We start from the raw sequence: 7,544 nt of genomic DNA, 5'->3' as shown, positions 1-7,544 counted from the left end.
GACAGATCACTATGGAAAACCATAATACAGGAAACCTTTCTCTAAAGGAAAAAAAGTTACAGTTTCATTGATATAAAAGTAAAACAGTTGTTATTTTCCCATACTAAAATTAGCTTCAGGAATGATCATTTCTTACCACCTGTTGCTGTCTTCATTATCCAAATCACTTTTATCTCTTTGCTGAATTAAGGAAGCATTTTCCCAAGTGGGGCTTCCCAGGTAGCTCAGTGGTGAAAAATTTACCTGCCAGTGTAGGAGGTGCAGGAGACCTGTGTTTGATCCTTGGGTTGGGGAGATCCGTGGAGGAGGAAATGGAAACCCACTCCAGTATTCTTGCCTGGAGAGAGGCAAAAGAAAATTCCGTGGACAGAGGAGCCTGGCAGGCTACAGTCCATGCGGTCGCAAAAAGTCAGACACGACTGAGCGACTATGCACACACGCACTTGCCGATTGGCCTCCCAGTTTTCCTTAAATCATTTTTTTTTTAGCACAGGCCAATCCTTAAGTCAGATGATATCCTTCTGTTCAAAATTCTCCAGGAGCATCTCTTATCACTGTAAAACCAAAGTCCTTAATTAAATGAAAATATTATTAGACAGTGGAAATATATAAACCCCTTGTAAAGATAATTTATTTGCAAGTGTATAAATGTTATTAGAAGACAAAAAGCATTTGGATTCTTAGATTAGAATTGAGAAGTTGTAATGTTTTTTGATTCCCTTCCTGATCAGTCTTTCATTTTATGTGAGACTGTAGGCTTTTAACTGTGCCACTCAAAGGTATGATTATAAAAATACAATTTAAAATTGATGTGTTAACATTAGTTATCGTCTATGCCAGTGAGTCTTAATCTGAGTTTTCAAAGTTAATAATAGAAGTTGTAAATCTTTTGAAAACCTAACGAATTGTGTAACTTACTGAAATAAATTATCCATGCTGTTGAAAACATCAGATTTCTTTCACTAAAATTCTTTCATCCCAGCATGGCAATGCTTCATTTTAATCAGAAGTTCTGAATGGAAGTTGCACGTTTTTTTTTTTTTTAAACAGGGAAAAATATTTATTATAACTCAAGAAAAAAAAGAAAAAAGTTTTGGAGAAAAAAAATCTTTCAAAATAAGAATTCAGTGCTTTGGGGTGGAGTAGATAATAAAAGGTTTTATTGGTGGTGAAATGGCTAGGAAATCTTTGGCCCAGTTTAACGCCTGAGTTTTCCAGAAATGGAAACTTAGACTCAGGGAAATTCAGTGACCTCGCGTATGCTCTCATGCCTCCTCAGAGGCAGAGCTAAAACCTAAGTCCCTGTCTTCTGACTCCCAGTCCAGTGCTCTTTTTCATCATATGGTATGACTCAGTGTCTGGAACCTAACATGAGCCTATCTCATGTTACAGAGGACTAATAATTGGTAGGGAGAGTTAGTCTGCCCTTCTGTAAGTACTTGTGATAAAGATATATAGAACAAGTAGCTTACTGCATTTTTTTCTTTCAAAGTTTTGTGACTGGTTCTCAATCTTTCTGGTAAGGGCCACTTGTTGGGATGGTGTATTGCCTTTACCGGTGAAGCATTCTAAGCATTACTGAAACTTTTAATTCATTTTGCTTTGAACTGATACCGTCTCCCATCTCCTCCCGTTTATTATACCCTCCTCAGATGTATTTTCAAACTGAAGTATTGTTTGGTTTTTGTTGAGAACGGTCACCAGAATTTAGTGGTAAGAAATTGTTTTTTTTTAGGATAGATCTTTTCATAAATTCAGAGTCTGCATAATTTCTTCCAGTGAGTATAGCCAAAATGAACTGTACTTAATCATTCAATATATGAGGCAGAGTGATTTGGTAGATTCTCAGTACTTAACTAATTAGAGTTATGAAGTACTTAAAAATTACTACCACTAGCAAGAATTTTTATTGGAACAAAACAGAGATTAGGGGCCAGAAATTACTTAATGTATAAGTTACTTAAAGTTTCCAGTTGCAGATTCTTGAAATGGCTCTGGGCTAAGATGCAGAAGTTACTCTGGTCTCTTTAAAAATCAATTTAAAATAGACTAGACTAGACTATCATGGTACTGTTCCATTTCTCATAAATTGAAAAGAACTGGTGCATTCCTGCTCAGAAGAAAAAAATTACACAGGTCAAAGAAGAAACCAAAAAAAAAAAGGTAGCACTTTCCTTAATGGAGAGCTAACTGGACCCAAAATCAAATTGTTTATGATTTAAAACAATAGCTTTATTTGCTCCTAGTTTTATTTTGTTGTTACCTGACAAGTCAGTAGTGCTGCAGTACCCTGTGTCAGTCTTGAAAGTGCTTCAGAAGTGCTGATTTATTAAAGAATTTTAAAACCAGGATACTCGCCTCAATTTTTTTTTTTTTTACCCTCACACACGTCATTAGGCAGTGCTAGGCAGTGCTGTGATTATAGAGCCATCTGCAGGAAAATTACCAAGTTGCAACATGGTTAATGATTCTCTTACCATGTTATTTCAGTTGGTAAATGAGAAGTGACAAACTGCAGTTCCTGTGGGGAAAGAAATGAACAGCCAAGAGATGCAGGATTACTAGGTAGGGGGACTCCCCACTTTTAATTTTTCAAAGAAAACTGCTTTTTCATAGTGAGTTCATGATCAAAAAAAACATGGAGTTTGCTTCAAGTTTTACATGTTCTCACTAGTATAGTTCTGTCTTGTTGAAAGGTATTTAGTGATTGCCTTTTAGAAGCTTTGTATGATCTGTTCTGTTCATGTTAAACTGAGGGATACTATTTATTTAGCTCAAAAAGACATGTGTTTGCTTTTCTCTTCCAGGAGGTATAGCTCTTTTTTACACATCCTCATTTTGGTCATATGGTTGTCAAAAGAGGAATTAAACAAGTGTTCTTTTGCCCTATAAGCACAGTTTATATAGCTGATCGTTTACATTGGTTATACATACAAGTGTTTTCTATTTTGTTAATCATTACGCATTTCTAATACCCAATGTTAGAGATTTTTGTAAAGAGATGGTCAGAAATCTGATGTTCTGTGTCTGAGACAGATGATGTGATTTGTGAACTATAGCATGAATTTTACTCTGCTCTGAGAAGTTGGTGTATGTGTGTGTCAGTTGCTCCTCACATCCAACCAATATCCAAGTAAACTGTGTATCAGTACTCAGATCAATCTGTAATGTAACTATAACTGGTGATTGGTTTGACTGAGATTTAGGTACTCAAAATTAAGTCATAATTGAAACAAATGTTTGAAAATATCATCTGAGGAAAGATCACAAAATCAGGTCTTTGATGTTTAATCTTTTCATACAGTGGAAAGACAGTATTTAGGAGCCTTTTTACTGATTGACTAGCACCAGCAAGATGAGAGTAATATTACTGAATTAGAAGAGGCATTATATGATTCCAGATAAATAGCATTATTATATTTAAATAATAGGTACTGATTGTCAGTGGATTAGTCTGAAAGAGATGCATTATTTCACTAGAGTTTTATGTTCTTTGTTTTTTGCAAAAGTAAATTTTCTATATTGTGAGGGCATTAGAAAAAGCCAGAGACCAGTGTCCTGACCCTTGGGAATCATTTTATTTACAAAACAGCATATACTAGAAAAATTTGCAATATAATGTTCAGATATAAAAAAGCCTGGACTCTTCTGATATCTGATTTGGCATCCGATTTAGTTAACCAGGCCAGCTGAAATACTGCACATTTAGGAGAAAGCATTCATTCACCAGTCATCTTTCTACATGCTGAATAAGAAAGAGGAGACACTAGGGAAGGGTGTTTTGCTTTTCTATCTGCCCACTTGTAGATTCTCTTATTTATTGTCCTTTTAAACCTGTCTTCACCCCACCCCCCACCTTCCTTACAGCCAATAATGTATTAGTATTTTGCTGAGTTTTTATAAAGCAGGAGTATATTGAGTTCATCTGTGAAATTATTCACTTGTAAACTTTGTTTGGCTTTTTCACTCTGGAAGTCTTGTTTTCCAGGAATTAATTCCCTTAGAAATAATGTTGAGACTTTTCATGAGGAATCCTGTGAGTGGGTTTTAGATTTACTTTTCTCACCAGATCTTCTGGCCTTTCATTACACTGGAATGTTGCCTGCTTGTATTAGAAAAGTATACAGTAAGATTGACCGCTAACTGGCCTTTATTAATTAATTAATTTTCAAGATATGTAATAAAGTTAAATTGAAATTTTTGCTTAAAAACTTTTTAGAATTTTAGGTCACTCTGAAAACATTCTTGCTGTGGATAGTTTAACAAACAGATTTGAGAGTTATAGTGATCGGGAATATCAGGGATAAAGAAGAGCTAATAAATAAGTTAAAATATTGGGTGTGTAATCCCAGGAGATTTTGCATAGCTCTCTAAGGAAGATTTATTTCCCAGTCAACATAAAAATAAGAAGGAAGTGGAGGGAGGCCTGGATTTTAATCTGATGTTGCCAGAAAGTCTCTACCTAGTAGGTTTTTTGGAAACATTTTTCCCTAAATCTTCAGGGAAGAAGTAAATTGCATAGGCAAAACACATAATAGCTTTTTCTTATCTAGTTTAGGTCTGTACTTGATGATTGTTGGAATGGTAAATAAACATCACATCCTGAACTACTGAGGGTGGGGAAGTGTATTTAAAAGTGAAATGCAGAAATCCTCAAACCAGGAATCATCAGTTTGCTAATAAAAGATGTATGGCTCCAAGTCATATTTATTTCAAGGTTCTCTGACATTTTCATTAATCATGTTGCCAGTGTGTATAGTAATGCCTGTTTTGCTATAAAAGTTGGTAATTTTTTTTTTTTAGATTGTTAGCCTTGGTAGTATGAATGTTGAGTCACATAATCTTAGAAGAACACATAAGTGATTACATAGAATTGTGGGTGGAAATAAGACAGTTCAGAGCTCCTGTGCAGACTGCACGTCTGTCTGAAATCAGGTTTAAAAAGTAGCCCTGTCTCCAGCTGACTCGTTTTGTCAGACTGAGTCATAGGATTAACCCTTGACATATTCCTTCAAAAAAAAAACAGGCAAAGATTAAACAACTGCATTGACTAGAGCAGCACTTGATCCATCTATATGCATTTTTTCCTGTAATATGATTCTGCTTAGGAAAAAATTGTGCTGCAGCTGTTACATAGATTAAATTAGATTTTTTTCAAGAAATATTTTTGAGGAAGCAACAAAGGACTTTATCATGGAAGATAATTTGTAATTGTGATAAGAAAAATGACTGTCTCCATCAACCAGTTTTAGTTTCCTTTGGGTGAGGCAGACTTCAAAAAGATAATATTTTGGAGTAGCAAAGTTAGAAGACCTTACAATAGCATACAAGTAAAATACAGGAACATTTTATTTAAATTACTGCCAGCTTTCTTGATGATTTGCTGTTTTTGAGGAATAAATTTAATGCCATATGTATGTAAACTCCCACCTTGTCTCTCTTTTCTCAAGTTTCTACATCCACTCTCAATTTAGTAGTATATAGGAGTGATTGTGTTGTGGGGGGGTTAATTTAATATATGTATGAATTTTGTATCAGTGTTTTTGAGAGGAAGAATGAAAATTTCAGTTAGAAGCAAAAAATTAATTACTCAGCTCTGCTTAGAAACTATTATGTTTCAATCTTCAGGTTTCATATTTAACAACAGATCTTAGCCAGTTCTTTTCTGCTTTAGACCAGCAAAAGAGTATTATACTATCTGACCTTTACTCTGATCTTTTTTAACTTAGATATTTGTTTCTGCTTTCAGAATACCTTATAGTTGCCTCTAAAATAAAGGAACTGTTAATGAAATACTCAAATTTTCAATGTGCTTTAATAGCAAAGATTGCATAGTTGGGTTTATTATTATGCTGTTTGTTTAACAAACATCATAGTACTGTCTCTCTTTTTTGGCAAGCCCCAAAGAAATGAGCCTAACTACTATAGGTGGATTTGTTTTTTTTTTTTTAATCGATGTAAGTTTTCTGTTTGGAGCACTGGTTGTAGGAAGAGACTGTTGAAGCCTTGTGGCTCCCCCTTTGCCCCAGTTCTCTACATTTCTAGTTAAGAATAGGTTTTTTTTTCCATTTTTAATCATTCAGGGGAAAAAAGGAAATTTTATTTTGGGTGGTTGATTGTCCTTTTTTTTTTTTAAGCTCTGTCAGAGAGAGACTATGTCTATAAAAGACGAAAATTTACTTGAATGGTTTTAAGGCATGACATTGTTAATTGTAAGTCAACGCTTTTTACACAGCTCTCTGAGGATTGAAATGAGTCTTTGTGGTCTCTCAGGAGGGAGGAAGTTACAGACCACTCTGCAGACTGGCATTTTAATGGTCTGTTGTACAGTGATGTTCTTTTGCAGCTGCTGCTTAGCCTTTTCTATATCTGGAGAGTGTAGGGAGGTTTTATTGTTATTCCGACACCATCAGCTTTTAAAACATTATGAACTTAGCTGGGCTTATTCTCTTACTCGGTTTTATTGTTATATTTTAATCAATATTTTTCATAACAGTGGAGAGTTTGGCAGTCCCTCACAAAATATTTCTGGAATATTCCTTTAGAGGAATTCTGCTTCATGAAAGGTGCCTTGAAAAAAGTGATGTGTTCCCTTTTTGCAGCTTGTGAGCCCTCCTCTGATTAACACAGTTCTGGGAGAACCTCCGAGGCTCAGGGAGAAAAGATAGTACAAAGAGGTTTTGATGGAGGGGATGGGGGCCAGCAACGCAGGGATGAGAGGAAAGAAAAGTTGTTATTCTGTTTTTCTGGGTTAGAGTGCACACCAAAAGACAAATTGAAAACTTTTTAAATAACAAGATTTGTTTGTGTGTAAGAAACAAAGTATTTACCAAAAAAAAAGTCTAAGACCTTTTGACTTCTAAGTATAATGAATTTTTTTTAAATCTATGAGACATTTATTACCGCACTGGTTATTTTTCCTTTTTGAGAAATTTGAGCATTAGCATAAAAGTTTGAATATATTAAATATTAGTTAAGAATGATAGTAAACTTGGAGGAAAGACTTCTGAGAAATCTGTTTTAGTTTATTAGCAACAGTGAACATTTTGTGTATACATACCAGCCTTTCATCTTTTTATGTAAGGAAAAACAAAACCTTGTTTTTTTTTTTTCTTTTTAATTATTCAGTTGCTTCGTACATATCCTAGAACAGTGTAATCCATTATAAACTTTTATATGGTATTATGAGTGAGGAATTTAAGGAGCTTTAGAACTGAAAACCTGTGTTAAATATTTATGTATTAAAAACAGATCATTTATTTTTGAGGTAATTTTTTGAATTGTTGGAATGAGCTTTTTCATGAAATGTGTTCCTCTCAAATTTTTTCCATATAATTCTTATAACATAAAAAATCATGGTTCTAGCTAGTTGAGAGGTACTTGCATGACAGGTCTGCTTTCTCCAGGAAGTGACTCTGTGCATGGCTTAACTGTTTAGATCCTTCTTGTTACACATGATTCAATGTTTGCAAATCCTGATTGCTTGATCATGGTTTATCAAAGTTGGAAGCAACTTTAGGCCATGCCAGATGGTAATGTCTTTA

At 34.5% G+C, this 7,544-nt stretch overlaps 1 protein-coding gene across 8 annotated transcripts in view; it reads left to right on the top strand.

Moving 5' to 3' along the window:
• The window catches only part of TCF12 (transcription factor 12), a 391,527-nt gene that overhangs the window by 321,108 nt on the left and 62,875 nt on the right, over nt 1-7,544 (top strand). The gene's annotated exons all lie outside the window — the stretch shown is intronic.

The sequence above is a fragment of the Ovis canadensis genome, chromosome 7, assembly GCF_042477335.2.
Source record: "Ovis canadensis isolate MfBH-ARS-UI-01 breed Bighorn chromosome 7, ARS-UI_OviCan_v2, whole genome shotgun sequence".
NCBI lineage: Eukaryota > Metazoa > Chordata > Mammalia > Artiodactyla > Bovidae > Ovis > Ovis canadensis.
Note: the sequence above shows the minus strand (reverse complement) of the source record. Positions and strands in the feature narration are given on the sequence as shown.